The sequence below is a fragment of the Limulus polyphemus genome, unplaced genomic scaffold (genome assembly GCF_000517525.1).
Source record: "Limulus polyphemus unplaced genomic scaffold, Limulus_polyphemus-2.1.2 Scaffold2283, whole genome shotgun sequence".
NCBI lineage: Eukaryota > Metazoa > Arthropoda > Merostomata > Xiphosura > Limulidae > Limulus > Limulus polyphemus.
Window position 1 is genome coordinate 104318 of NW_013667893.1, and position 16001 is coordinate 120318.

Consider the following 16001-nt stretch of genomic DNA (forward strand, 5'->3'; position numbering starts at 1 on the left):
TGTTAAACTTATATTAAAGTTTTTCTTCATTACCCATTCAAGCCGTCTCCAACCATTATCAACGCATAATAAGTTCCTATAAACGTACGTTATATTTATGGCATAACTAGTGAATCATTTCAAAAGGAGTACGTTGACAAATTATCACAATTCTTAAGTTTGAGGTTTAGAAAGGTTAGATGAAGATAAGATTCTTTAGTTATTAAAAATTTCAAATACTTTAATGAATTAATGAATATATTTGAGAAAACTCAATAAATATGATCATGGTTTTGGTTCATAGTGTAACTTAATCTCACACACACACACACAAATAAAAAAGGTTTATATTGTCTTAACTTTTCTTTTTTGCTGTCTTTGAGTTGTTTGTGGAATGAAATCACCGGTAGCACCATTAAATATTGATATAAACCTATGTTGAATTCATAACAATTCCTCGCATGGAAGCACAAGCTACCTTTTTTATTTATTCCCTCAGCTACCGAATCACACTGACATTTACTTCTGGCGTACTTTTCTTTTAGCCTACAAACAACACTCTTGCATCATTGAAGAGATACATCACGTTTTTCTTTTGCCCATTAATTATCATATTCATCTGAAGTATCACATGCAGTACCTTCTTTACTAGCTTAGAACCAATGTGAAAACTGTAAAGAGTAATGTTAAGTCAAACATATATAAACATAGAGAATATTCTAGTTCTTTAGCCAGTTTCACCTCCATGTTGTTAGTTCTCTTTAGACTGTAGTTCATTTTATCAGTGATCACGGTATTCACACCATCTAAATAATTACTCCTCTTTCGTACTTTTAGTTTTATACACATTACTTTTCTTCTAGGCCGTACTGAACAAAATATAAACCGTATTTTTTTTTCATATTTTTTTGCAGTATTCGACTATATACAATTTACGTCTTCTTTGCTTTTTCGGTGCATATAAGGTATCGGTTAGCGTCCATATCGCAGTTTCTGAGTTTCGAGAAGACATGTTGACGGTGAACATGCTCTGCACTTTCACGAAAAGCTAGGAAAAGCCCTCGTGGTGGAGGGTGCTGCTAGCTGACTGTCCTCTATTTGGCCAGTTGATCAGAATTAGAGAAAGGTATGCGTGAACCGCGGTGGCCTCTCACCTGGTCTTTTAGCCCACGTGTGCAAAAGGTGTCACTCAGACTGAAATTTTCAGTTGTTAATATTTTCTTTTTTTTTCTTCTGCAGTATCAGTACACGATGACTTCCAATCCAGTGATAATGTGTGGATCACTGAATCGTGTCATGCCGCTGATCGTATCAGTACACGATGATTTCCAAGCCTGTGATAATGTGTGGAATACCGAGTCCTGACCTTCTGCCGCTGATCGTATCAGTACACGATTATTTCCAAGCCTGTGATAATGTGTGGATCACCGAGTCCTGACCTTCTGCCGCTGATCGTATCAGTACACGATGATTTCCATGACTGTGATAATGTGTGGATCACTGAATCGTGTCATGCCGCTGATCGTATCAGTAGACGAGTATTATCAGTAAAAGTGCTACGAACTGAACTATATGTGGCACGGAAATATGTACAATACTTTTTTTTTTTTGGAATTCTGCTATGGTCACTAGAAAATGTAACTAAAAGACTTAATAATCCAAGTAATGTTAAATAAGAAACTTTCTATTTTATGCTTTTTGTGGTCTGTCTGATCTCTCACTATTGAAGCAAGTTCGATCTGTTCTACCCGTTCGATCATCAACTATAAGCTGGATGTTTTCATATTTACAAATTATTACATCAATTTCATATTTATTTTCTATTGTCTTTGCTTTAGTGCAAATACAAACTTTTAATAAGTATATACGCACATGTATGTATACTTAAGGTACACATATCGAATGACATAGACATGCATATTTTGGAAACTTTAGATAGTGTGGTATTATTAACGTCGCTCCCTATTACTTAAAAGACACACAACTCGATGTGTGTATGTATATAAAGTCTAAATCCATTGCTAAATTAACCTACAATTTAACATCTGGTATACGGTTGTTAGGAGAGGAACGAAGTAAGCTGGTATTCTGTAGCCTTGTGGGTTAACATTCCAGTTGCACGAGAGTAAACATTATTTTCTTGGAAGTCACTTCTCATGTATTTGGATTACTTGTCATGCAGTATTGTCAGCTGCTCTTTTTTTTCTTTCTTTGCGCAAACTCTGTTGTTGAAGTACGTTGGTTCTCTTTGTAAGTGAGCGGCAGAGTGTCTGTGAGTTCCTCAACATGCTCGAATCCAAGCCATTGGCCAACTATCGTGGTGCAACTCGTAGTTTTCACTTCAGTTTCGTGTCTTTCTTTGCTGTTCATTATAAACCTTTCACAACTTTCATCAACAGTAATAGTGTACTGTTAAGCTTTTGCTAATTTATTATAGCTATATTTTTGTTCCTATTATGTTAAGTAATGTTGTTTTTGTAGTAAACTTGGTGATACTTAAATAAAGATATTTTTCTTTGTAAGTCTCCAGTCCAAACTCCTTTCTGTGACATCTTCCTTCACTTCGTTTTATGATTGGTATTTTACTACTTTGTAAGTCTCCTGTCAAAACCCCTTTCTGTGACATCTTCCTTCACTTCGTTTTATGATTGGTATTTTACTACTTTGTAAGTCTCCTGTCAAAACCCCTTTCTGTGACATCTTCCTTCACTTCGTTTTATGATTGGTATTTTACTACTTTGTACGTCTTCTGAACTCCAGGATCAACCTAGTTCTACACGACCATGTAAAAAAAAAGAGAAATAAACAACAAAAATATATGATATTATAAAAAGTACTAACTTAAGTACATCAATCTACACTAATGATGAATTATGTAATAATTAGCCATCTATAAAAATTAACTGCTGCTTTTTGTGTGGTTGAAGTTTTTACTATATATCAAAGTTAGTGTTTAAAAAAAATATTATGCACTCATCTTACGTTTTTCATGTAGGTAGATTTGAAAAATATTATCGTGATACTTATTTCAAACGAATATCATATTTAACTGTTTTTGTTTGTTTGAAACTTGTAGTTTGTCTCAAATTGTATATGTCAGGGCATGAACAGCGAGCTTTACAAACAAAGTGAAACCTTGACGTTTTGAGAGAACTGACATATGGGTCTAGCCCCCAGTGTCACAGCGGTATGTCTGCGGACTTACAACGCTAGAAACCGGGTTTCGATACCCGTGGTGGGCAGAGCACAGATAGCCCTTGTGTAGCTTTGTGCATAATTAAAAACAAACAAACATATGGGTCTATAAAAATTACTTAACTCGTCGTTTTCAAAAGTCCTTCTCTGGTATAATTAATAGTAAGTCAAAGCTTAAATATAACATCATTGAACTATCCCTAAACGTTGACGTACAGTTAGTAAATGAATCAATAAAACCTAAGTGAAATCAGACTTGACATCTTGTTAACTGCGCTTTCTTTAAAGATAAATATAAACTAAAAATTAAACTAGCTTAAATGTCCTACGTTTGCTCAGATTTTTATTGAAGTTTGTAAGTTTTATTAATTAACAGAGGTGAGTTAAATCTGTGGTTTTTGTTCATTAAATCAACATTTCAAAAGAAGTAACTAGTTTAATGAATAATACTAAACTTTTTTTCAATCTGTTTAATAACTAAGTTAAACAACTCTTGCTAAATGGATTTCATGGTTTTTAAACGTTTTATTTCAATTTGGCTTGGGAAAAACATTTTTGAACTGTTCTTCTAATTTTACAATGCAAATATTCCAAAATACTTTTTAAAGCATTTATGATTTAAGGGTTAAATATTTTTATGGCTGTGCAGCTGAGCTATGTAAAATAGACATTTTTACAGGGAAATACTTGTTTCGATAGATGCTTTCCAAAGTAATGAAATAACAATTCTTTCCTCGCCCATTTTTTTTTATATTATTATTATTATTATTGTTAAACCACACTAAAACTATATTGTCATGTTCTTCTGTTGACTACATTATTAAAATCTTCGTACAAAAAACTGAAAGCTGAAAGAGAGAGAGTTACTATTTTTACACTTTTAATGAATTTTTTTGAAACTTTAGTTGATAATAAGGCCCTACGATTAATGACGAACTATAGCTACTAGTGTAACACACACAAGCAGACTGTTCGTTAAAACTGCATAATGAAGTCTCGGCGAAACACTAATGGCATGTCATAGTTTAAACAGTAATTGCTTTCTGTTAACACCTTGCAACCCAATGTTATGTAAGATGAACAAATTTAACACTGCGAAAATATACTTGCATTGTACCAAAAAAACGTTTTGTTTTTTTTTACTCTTAATATATTAGCACAATGTGCCTGAAAATAAATTCAGGAAAAGTTAAGTTTGGTATTTTTGATATTTTACCATTTTGTACATCTTCTAAACTCCAGGTTCAATCTAGTTCTACACGACCATGTAAAAAAAAAGAGAAATAAAAAAATATATACAATATTATAAAAAGTACTAACTCAAGTACATCACTCTACACTAATGTAGGGCCCATAAGCTTAATTCGATTACTACGGTGGAAGCATCTGAACAGCGTAATGAACGATGGTTAAATGTTAGCAAATGACAAAAATAATATTCATGAATATTTCTTTAGACACAGAATTAAGACATTAGCTACCGATAAAAATGCCTTTCTTTACAGTAACATATAAGATAATAGTGCTGAAAAGTTTGACCTAAAACAATAGGCTGTCCCTCAGTGGGATAGGGAAAGTCTACCTACTTACAATGCTAAATTAACGTTTTTTTGTGTTATTTTATTTACTCAGTTTGTGGCCACGAGACGTCCTGCCTATGCGTATTTCACAAATATCTTTAATAGTTACCCATATTTCAGCCAATCACAACTCTTAGAACAGCAAACTCCGCCTCTCCACCCACTGTGCTCTTCACATAAATATTCCTGAAGTTCATGACTATAAAGACGAGAAACGCAACTGTTGCACTCCCACCAGTCTGCAGTTATCCCAGCGAAATCCAGAATCACGAGGTCTTTAAGCAAACCGTCGGCCAGATCGAGATCCGTACATTTGGCCAGGTTTGACACCACCAAACAAGGTATGATAAGGTAGAGAATAAGGAAAGAACGTTTATACAGTATTATAAAAGTAACAAAGAGAAGGCAAAGCTTATGCAGATCTATATAAAAACTCTTTCATACGGAACATAATTGACAGTTCTGGTATAAATATGTGTTATTACAGCAGAGATAATTTTAATCTTTAGGCCTAATCAACGCAGTCTGTGAAAATGAGCACTATATAAAGGAAACAAAAACCTTTTATTTGCACTTTCTGCTACAGTCCGGGCACTCTGATACTTATAATGAAAGAAATACTGAGACAGTTAAGCTGTAAGAATATATCATATACTGTGTTAAACAAGCAAACATAATATCTATTAAGATCTGCAAACTATGATGATATGAATTACAAGACACAACGACGTTATTTGAGGACTTAGTTATATTTGAAGACTATCTTGAAATATGCGAGCTTCAAAAGTCCATACAACATCTGCCTGATATATACTGCTGTTTGGTTTATAGCATACTGACATGTTTATCGTTAAATGTCAAGTTCATTTAAATTAAGTTCCTTAAATAATTTTGTTTCAGACGTAAACTTGATGTCTAAAATCTTGTTTTGTTGTATTTCGAAAAGAGGTGAAATGGAAAGTTAATATTTTCAATTGTTTTAAGACATAAAAGTTACACGGGCTAAACAGATTGTAACAAATACAATGCAGTGGTTTAATTGAAACATAAAATAATCAACATTCTGGGATTCTACATTTTAATATTTAAAAATGTTGACATACACAATAAAGAAAGCAATTAAAACAAAATAGTTGTCAAATAATGTGACATTTCTAAGAATTTCATTCACTTTCCTTGACTAATTTTTGAAAATTGTAACATGTTCCAGAAACAAATCTTTGTCATTCTAACCTGTTCAGTTTTTTTTTTGTTTTTGAATTTCGCGCAAAGCTACACGAGGGCTATCTGCGCTAGCCGTCCCTAATTTAGCAGTGTAAGACTAGAGGGAAGGCAGCTAGTCATCACCACCTACCGCCAACTCTTGGGGTACTCTTTTACCAACGAATAGTGGGATTGACCGTCATATTATAACGCCCCCACGGCTGAAAGGGCGAGCATGTTTGGTGTGACGGGGATTCGAACCCGCGACCCTCGGATTGCGAGTCGAGCGCCCTAACCCCCTGGCCATGCCGGGCCAACCTGTTCAGTATAAACCAATCTTGGCAATTTTAACATGTCGCCTAAAAACAGTTGGCAATGACAATTTTAACGTGTTTCATAAACAACTCTTGGAAATTTTAACACGTCCCCAGTGGACCAACATTCTAGTGTAGTCTTGAGTTATCAAAAAAAAACAAATAAGCTCAGGGCGTAGGTTTATCATAACTCTCAAAAACGTAAGCTAAGTAAAAAAAATAGTTATAGCAACCTCAATTAATATTATAAATACCAATGCCACAAGAATATCGTAGTCTCGGATATTCATAGTTCCATTTGTGTGACGTAAGACCATACTGTACATGATAGTTTTTTTTAATCTCAGTATTTTCACTGCATTTGTTTGATTGATGCTGCAACTTTTAAAAGTGTTCAGTATTTCGTTAACTAAAGTACAAAGAGAGGGACCTCAAAGCATGAAAACAGAAAAAAAAAATTCATAACACTAGAAGTTTGGATTAAAACAGAAACTGTTAATATGTGTCATAGTTTGGTTATGATTAATTCAATGGCTGTATTTAATGAATTAGCTAGTCCAGCGGTTCCCAACCTTTTCACCACCAAGGACCCCATGTTCTTTGAAAGATTCCATCAACCCAACAAACTGTTTTTCTTACTAATAATTAACTTGTTTTTCCATTTTTCACTATAAAATAAAATACATATATAACTGAGTGTGCAATTAAAAAACAACAGAATTAAAAAACCTACTTGTTTAATGAGATGGTATTATCCTCGCGGACCCCCAGGGGTCCGGGGACCACAGGTTGGGAACCACTGAGCTAATATATAGGTCTATTAGGTTGTATTGGAAAGAGCTAATTAACAGCTTCTCAGAATTTTGTAACTCATTCTTTGGAAGATGTATATAGATGACTTTCTGTTGAATTTAAAGATCAACCAACTAAAAATTATTATTTTTAATCTAGGTTGTTGTTCATGACTTCTATCTTATAATTCGTTTTTAATCAAATTTACCACATATGTTTGATTTTGGAATCACACATTTTAATAATTTGGTTTCGTTTGTTTCGGATATTCGCGCTATCTTCGTTGACCTTATCTAATTTTGAACTGACAGATTAAAGAGAAGGCAGATAGTTAACAGCAGCCATCACAAAATCTTGAGCTGCTTTAATCGAGTATTTTACTGCTACTCTTATAATGTATCGGTGGTCCCAAACTACAATGCATTATTTTTTTTTAAAAGCATGAACCATTGATCCTCAGATCCACAGTCTGGCACAATAACCATCAAACTAAGCCCAGCCCCATATTTTAAGAAATCTGAAAAAAATTGGAAATTTTAAAATTACTTTTTGTAAAGTGTTTGTAATCACAGTACCCGGTGAGACAGCGGTAAGTTTACAAACTTATAACGCTAAAATGTGGGGTTAGATTCCTCGCAGGAGGTTTAATAGAGGAATTTATGGATCGCTTTCCTCATAACCAGCATACCATAAAATATAGTTTTGTGTTTTCTAGTGAAGTACAGGATCTAAAATGTTATAGCAATGTATTCTGTGTTAGCTTGGACATTATATCATTATATACGATTATCCCTTTGAAGGAGACATTACAACTGGCGACAAGTTTAACTTTTGAACATGAAAGTGAAGTGATGAGATTCCCCAGGTCAGTTTTCAACAACTTTTGAAATTTGCCGCCAAGAATTTATATTTCCTTTTTAATTGTTGGAGTTGCGATGTGGCCCAGATTAGCTTCACCGATAGCTGATTTATTTATGTGCTACCATAAAAACAATGGTTGGAGGAATGTTTCAAACCTGTATACTATCTTAGGTACGTGAATGATACTTTTGCCATTCTTAATGAAGAGGAATAGACAAGTCAGTTGTGTGAATATCTGAACAATAAACATATTAATATAAAGCTCACGTCAGAACATCAAGAAAATCAACAACTTGCTTTATTGGATGTTTCACTCCATAACAACAAGGGAAATTAAGCTGTGAAGCTTTTCATATAAAAACGGTCACAAGACTGTCTTTCAATTTTGATAATTTTATCCATATAACTACAAATATAATATTGTAAAAATATTAGTCCACCGAGCTTATGAATATTTCAATAAGTTTGTTTGTTTGTTTTTGAATTTCGCGCAAAGCTACACGAGGGCTATCTTCGCTAGCCGTCTCTAATTTAGCAGTGTAAGACTAGAGGGAAGGCAGCTAGTCATCACCACCAACCGCCAACTCTTGGGCTACTCTTTTACCAACGTATAGTGGGATTGACCGTCACATTATAACGCCCCCACGGCTGAAAGGGCGAGCATGTTTGGTGGGACGGGGATTCGAACCCGCGACCCTCAGATTGCGAGTCGAGCACCCTAACCACCTGGCCATGCCGGGCCCATTTCAATAAGAAAGTGAAGAATATAAAATGTGATTTGAAAAAGAATGATTTTCTTTTTTATGGGACAGACAAGATCATAACATAAGAACATACTTAGTAAGAGTTCAGATATCAAAACAACAAATCATAAATGTGACAAAATTACCACCCTTCACTTGAAAACGTATTTTAGTAAGAAAACAGTCACAGAATATCTTTCACTTTGACCTAAGAGTTATTTTCAAACCTGGAAGTAGATTGAATTTTTTTAAATTTAAAGATAAGATTCCTGTATAAAAACTCTCTAACGTTGTTTATGAACCTACATATCCTAATTATAACGGTAGGTAAATAGGAATTACCAGTAGAGTGCGGGAACATACAGATTTACTCAGTGAAGACAGATCGAGTATAAAAGAACATGTCATGCGTAGTTGCAGTTGAAGTAAGGAATGCACTTTTTAAAATTATGACAAGAAGCAGCAAGAAAACAATATAGATATTAAAGAAACTTTGATAATCAAGCTGCTAAAGCTCGACATTGTTTGTTTGTTTGTTTGTAATTAAGCACAAAGCTACACAATGGGCTATCTGTGCTCTGCCCACCACGGGTATCGAAACCCGGATTCTAGCGTTGTAAGTCCACAGACATACCGCTGTGCCACTGGGGGGCAAGCTCGACATTAATGAAATTAGTTCTGCTATGAAATGCTTACTAATTTGGAGACATCTGCCAAAAAAACCACGACGTCGATATAAAAAGACGTGTATTCAATCCTGTAAACGCTATATTGCAGAGATTTATGACAACATCCATCTAGAAATAAGGAGGCAAAGAATTAAAAATCGTTCAAGATTTTAAACTGATGTAAAGATAGAAAATGCGTTAAACGTATCTATAAGGCAGGGTTGGGCGTGACTTATTGAACGGCATGGCGATCTACGTACTGAGGACTTGTAGTTCAAGATTTGTTGCACAGTCCGCTTTGAACGCGTTATAAAAAGGACAGTCGGCCCTGTTATTAGGTTCAAACAGCTGGCTGGCCAAAGCCGTTGTGGCGGCAGATGTCTTTCCTATTGTCCTTTAGCATATGTGTGTATAAGGTGCCATTCAAGTTGAAAATCCCAAGTCCATCTATAAAGTAAAAGGTTTTTAAGAAAACATTAAAGAAAAGCTAGTCCCATCAGTTATTTGTAGCTTTAATCACCGTTGTAAATAGGTATGACATTAAGCCTGCTATCTTGTTCTACCAAGCCACAAAGCAGATTTATTAATCCTAGTATACCGAAGACACACCTGAATACTTGCTCTAGTATACCAAAGAACTGTCGGAAGACACACCTGAATACTTGCTCTAGTATACCAAAGAACTGTCGGAAGACACACCTGAATACTTGCTCTAGTATACCGAAGAACTGTCGGAAGACACACCTGAATACTTGCTCTAGTATACCAAAGAACTGTCGGAAGACACACCTGAATACTTGCTCTAGTATACCGAAGAACAGTCGGAAGACATACCTGAATACTTCCTCTAGTAGACCGAAGAACAGTCGGAAGACATACCTGAATACTTCCTCTAGTAGACCGAAGAACAGTCGGAAGACATACCTGAATACTTCCTCTAGTATACCGAAGAACAGTCGGAAGACATACCTGAATACTTCCTCTAGTAGACCGAAGAACAGTCGGAAGACATACCTGAATACTTGCTCTCTCAGTTCTTTTAAATATTATTGCCTTCGATCATTTTTTTTACTTCTAGTTATATGTTTCTATACTTTTAAAAAATGCTTGCTTCTAGAAAGCATTCTATGACTTAGGTGTTTTCTATATGAGTTAATTTATTATGATACACCATTCTGATTCTGTAGCCCGGCATGGCCAGGTGCTTAGGGCGCTCGACTAACAATCTGCGGGTCGCAGGTTCGAATCCCCGTCACACCAAACATGTTCGCCCTTTCAGCCGAGGGGGCGTTATAATGTGACGGTCAATCCCACTATTCGTTAGTAAAACAGTAGCCCAAGAGTTGGCGGTGGGTGGGGATGACTAGCTGCCTTCCCTCTTGTCTTACACTGCTAAATTAGGGACGGCTAGCGCAGATAGCCCTCGTGTAGCTTTGCGAGAAATTCAAAACAAACAAACAAACTGATTCTGTAACCAAATAACTGGAAAGGAGGATACGCTGTTCGTTGGTAACACTCAACATTTGCAATATTCGTAAAATGCATATATATATAAATAAAAAAACGATGTTTTCACTTTGGGGCCATGGATGTGCCATTCAAGTGTCAGTTTAATATTACTACTTGATCAATTTTGAGTAGCCCAAGAGTTGGCGATAGGTGCTGTTGAATAACTTCCTTCTATTTAAACTATCAGTTCAAAGTTAGGTACGGCTGTGCGTAAATATCCCTTTCTGTAGCTTTTTGTGAAAAATTTGAAACAACAAAGCAATCGATAGAAATATAATTAAGATGTGTCTCATTTTGTGGAATTCGTTACTAAGGGACTTATAATATTACCAAATACTCTGCGTTCATTTTTATCGTAACTGATAAAGGTTTAGATTTGCTGTGAGTTTTTAAACGTATGCGTTTCTATAATTTTTACTTTATCAAAAGAACTTATGTTTTCGTTAGTACCTCTGCAGTATTGACAAGAGTGTACAGAGTCTGTATGTTAATATTAATACCTGTGCAGTGTTGACAAGATTGTAGCTACATGGAGTACCTACATTAATTTATAGTGTATATAATCTGTACGTAAATACCTTTACAGTGCCTCACAGATTAGTAATACAAGGGTTCTTCTGTTAGTAGCACCCCTAGCAATGCCTTACCCTTATTTGAAAACATTTTCACGAGAAGCTAATGCTAATGAACAAGTTATTTATTTCCATAAATATTAACACCGACGCTTTAATGGTTTTGTCGTTTAAGGCTTCTTTCATACTCTGTCTTTAAGTAATGATAGCGTATACAGCAGCTCAATCAAATACATGGAAGGAGGGATGCCACTATAGTAGTTATTATTTTAATATGCATGCCAAAAGCAACTAGTTTAGTTATATAAAGCTGTTGAACAATAAAAATTGAACATTAGAACTAAGGCAGATATGTTATTTATAAATATAGTTCGCTACAGATACTTAGAAAATAAATAAGCGTTCGTAATATCGTAATGTGATATTTAATAAAATAAAACTGATAAGTTCATTATAATATGACAATTTGATCTGTAAATCATTATTACAAGACAATGAGTTTTATGTAGATTAGGGCAGGGATTCAACTTCAGGCAAAATAGGGTATAGATTTAACTTTATATAGAACAAGTCACTGATTTAACTTTATGTAGAATAGAGATAGAGTATGGATTTAACTTTATGTATAATAAGTCACTGATTTAACTTTATGTATAATAAGTCACTGATTTAACTTTATGTATAATAAGTCACTGATTTAACTTTACGTAGAATAAGTCACTGTTTTCACTTTATGTAGAATAAGTCACTGATTTCACTTTATGTAGAATAAGTCTTTTTATATTTAGTCTTTTTTATATTTTTATGGAAAATTTTGATAGTCTATCGAATCGTGTTCTACTTTTAAAGTAATAATTCCTATAAATAGTCAGTGTAATAAAGTTGCATAAAAATCTTAATATTATAAAGGCTGCAAAGATAAAATATTTAAATGCATCTGTAAAATATACGCCCTTCTTAGCCTCAGGTTAGAGACATACTTTATAAAATTTAAATATATGCTTGCTCAATAGTGAAGCACGTGGCTTTTTGAAAAATCCCTTCTTAATGTTAAAAACAAAGAAAAAAACAGTCTTTACGACTTAGCTCAGTGATAGATACTAACATGAAATATAAACTACTTAGTTGTAAAACAAAGAACTCAATAACGAACTCACCACTCAGGGAGTGAGGATTACTTGACAATGTATATTACTTCTTTTTTCACATATTTGGCTATGATTTTCTTACTTTTACACGGTATTATTACAAGCGGCTTAAACAATGTCTACTTACAAATACTTAAAAACAATAATGTAAAACGTTCTACCACAAGAGTTGATAAAAATCTACAACAACAGTTAATAATAATTAGTCTAAATTATGAAAGAAAGGCAAAAAAAACACTACGTCTACTCTGCCTTAGGGCACCAGTTGTGTATCCTCGTTGTTAGCGGTGTTTTCGACCATTATTCCAAGAACAGCTCATAAAGTTGAACCTGCTTAGCGATGTTACCAAGCATCTTTTCACAAGCAAAGCTTCATGTACCATGCCTATCACAATTAGCCAATGTTATTATTGCTATTTAAGAAATTTAATGTTATATATTAAATCTATATATTTATATAAGGAACTAACATACACGTTGAATTAATCAAATTTAATACATTATTAGATATAAACAGATATAAACTTAGGTCTTATTTAATATGATAGTAGTTCCGGCTGGATGTCGATAGAAAAGTAGCACAGTATGTGTACATGACCTCTCATTCATCTAGTCAAGTTCAAGTTGTTTTAATCTACTAACGTATTAAGGTGACCTTGCTAAGGTGAGTTTGCTCAATAAACTTAAAAAGGTGCTTCTGAAGATAACAAACCAAAACTAACAGTTTGGGAAACGTTAACATGGTATGTGAGAAAAGTTAGAGATAAAGATATAGTTTTAAGCCTCTACAGTGTAATAAATACTTGGACTTGTGTCGGAGTATGTAAGGCGATGATAAGGGGAATTATTTATATACTATAACATCTGTGCTAAATATGCGATTTATACATAGTCGAGGACCACACCGTGAGAAATAGTCGACTTAGCATAACTTTCGGTGGACTTGAATATGTGATAAGTGTGAACGGTTAAATGCTTAGGTTTGTGTTGGAGTATATATATGTCTAGGATGAACACCGTGGGAAACAGTCGACTTAGCATAACTTTCGGTGGAGTTGAATATGTGATAAGCGTGAACGGTTAAATGCTTAGGTTTGTGTTGGAGTATATATATGTCTAGGATGAACACCGTGGGAAACAGTCGACTCGGCATAACTTATGCTAGAGTTAAGTAAAATGATAACTTTGAAAGGTGGAATGCTAATTTTTGTATTAGAATATGTAAGGTAAAGATAAAGAAAGTTGTGCGTAATCTGTAGATCTTATGTTAATTTGTTAAATGATTTATCATGATATCCTTCTTGAAGAAGGGTAAAACTGTCTATTTAATATATTCTATTTAAAACATATCGTGCTTATCAGAAAATGTAAAAAACGTCACGTGTAATTTGTCGAAAGAAAATTCCCTACTCAAACGTTTATGTGTTAATATTCTAGTCCTCTCTATAAAATCATACAAAAAATTATAGCAAATATAATTAATTGTGACAGATAAACTTTATAGTATATATACGCACCTTGGAACGTTGGTGTCGGAAAATGAAAATTTATAACTTTAAAATTAGAATTCTTTGTTTTGCTGTAAACCTCGAAGAAAAATGTTTGATTAATAACACTAATGTTTAAACGAAGGTAGTTTATTATATTTATATTTGTTGAGCTTTTTTTTCAGTTACAAGGTCTGCCGTGTAGTTATACTTAGCTATATCTAAAGATTGGTTTGGTACTGCTATTTCGTCGATGTATTTTGCATTAATTTTATAATCTCTCCAGTTCCTGAACTGGAATCCCTTGGTTAATTAACACATTACAGTGATCTCAGTGTTTTTACACACAATCAAAGAATTTAATGTTTCCCTCTGGAGAATTAATGTACATTTAATAAAGTGTTGCAAACTTTGATCATTTAAACCTTTTTCTGATTGATCGCTAGTTTGATGAATTAAATTATGAAAGAAACTCTTATTGTAACTTCATAATTTACTAAATTTCTTAGTTTTGTAACATAAATCGTATCAGATATATTTCATTGACATACTGAATTAATAAAAAAATAAGGAATTTAAAACACAATCACACACATTAGCGAGATTTGATGTCATTCTTTTGCACCAGCCCTCTGGTGGATCAGCGGTAAGTCTGTGGGCTTAAAATGCTAAAACTTGGGTTTCGATAACCGTGGTGAGCAAAACACAGATATTCTACTGTGTAGCTTTGTGCTTTAAAACTTTAAAACAAACAAACGAATCCTTTACATAAATTTCGTAAAAATTAAAACTAGGTATTTTTCACTAGAAACTTATAGCAATATAATTTTTGCAAGTAAGATCCTCACTATACGTTCATTAATAGCTCAAAATATAGAAAAGTATATTCAAATATAAGCCAGTTAGATCAAATAAAATAAAAGAAGGAACTTACATATAACCTTAACCTGCATATTAAAAATAGAGAATATTAGGACAAGAAACGTTAATAATTCTAGTGCACTTTTTTATAACATAACATTAGACTAACTCAAGAACGCATTTGTTTCTCACACACTAAAATTCTGTAACAAAAAATAAGATGTGCCATTTTCTTTTAAAAAAAAAGCATTAAGCTGTACACATAAAATAACTTGCTGAAAACACAAATTATTCTTCAAAAAAAATAAAAGGATAAACAAGTCTGTTGTGATTAGTTTTAACAGACAATTAGTCCAATAACTGACCGATGGAAGGTTAACTAACTATACGTAAATGTGTTGTTTCTCCTATATACTTGGCTAGTTGTTTTGTGTGTGTATATATATTATTTGAATTAGAGATGATTGTTTAAACTGACGTTGAGTGTTTTCCTTCCCCCTTGAGAACGTTTTTTCTTACGAGTCTCGTTGTAGTTTAGTTGTCTAGGAAGCTGCCATTTGTTTCGACCTGTCAAGATGGTAGGTTAGACAGAGAAGAAAGTTTTTTACTTCCTTGTAAAACACAGCTTCATCTTCGATTTCAGTTTTCTTTTCATTACCACGAATAAAGCTCTGATAATCATTACTGAACAAAAAAACTATTACGTTTATATTCCTGCCAGCTGTGTGTGCTAAGGAAACACGACTACCAAGAATCATCGCTTTGTAAAATCGAAAAATAAGAAGTTTACTTAGTGAACATTTTCATTGATTGCATTCATTTTTTCTTAGGAGAATAAATTTTGAAGAAAAAGTTAAAATTTCACAGTTTAGAAAAAATACAGTTTAGTTTTAAATGTTTCTTTAGTCAATTCTAAGGTTTGTTTTGTTTGTTTTGAATTTCGCGCAAAGCTACACGAGGGCTATCTGCGCTAGCCGTCCCTAATTAGCATTGTAAGACTAGAGGGAAGGCAGCTAGTCATCACCACCCACCGCCAACTTTTGGGCTACTTTTTTTACCAACGAATAGTGGGATTGACCGTTACATTAT

At 33.8% G+C, this 16001-nt stretch overlaps 1 protein-coding gene across 1 annotated transcript in view; it reads left to right on the plus strand.

Moving 5' to 3' along the window:
- The first annotated feature begins 4975 nt into the window (after positions 1-4975).
- Positions 4976-16001, plus strand: part of LOC111087548 — a 61961-nt gene continuing 50935 nt past the window's right edge. The window contains exon 1 of the mRNA XM_022394535.1: positions 4976-5095. The gene's annotated coding sequence lies outside the window, so the exon portion shown is untranslated. The remainder of the gene's footprint in view (positions 5096-16001) is intronic.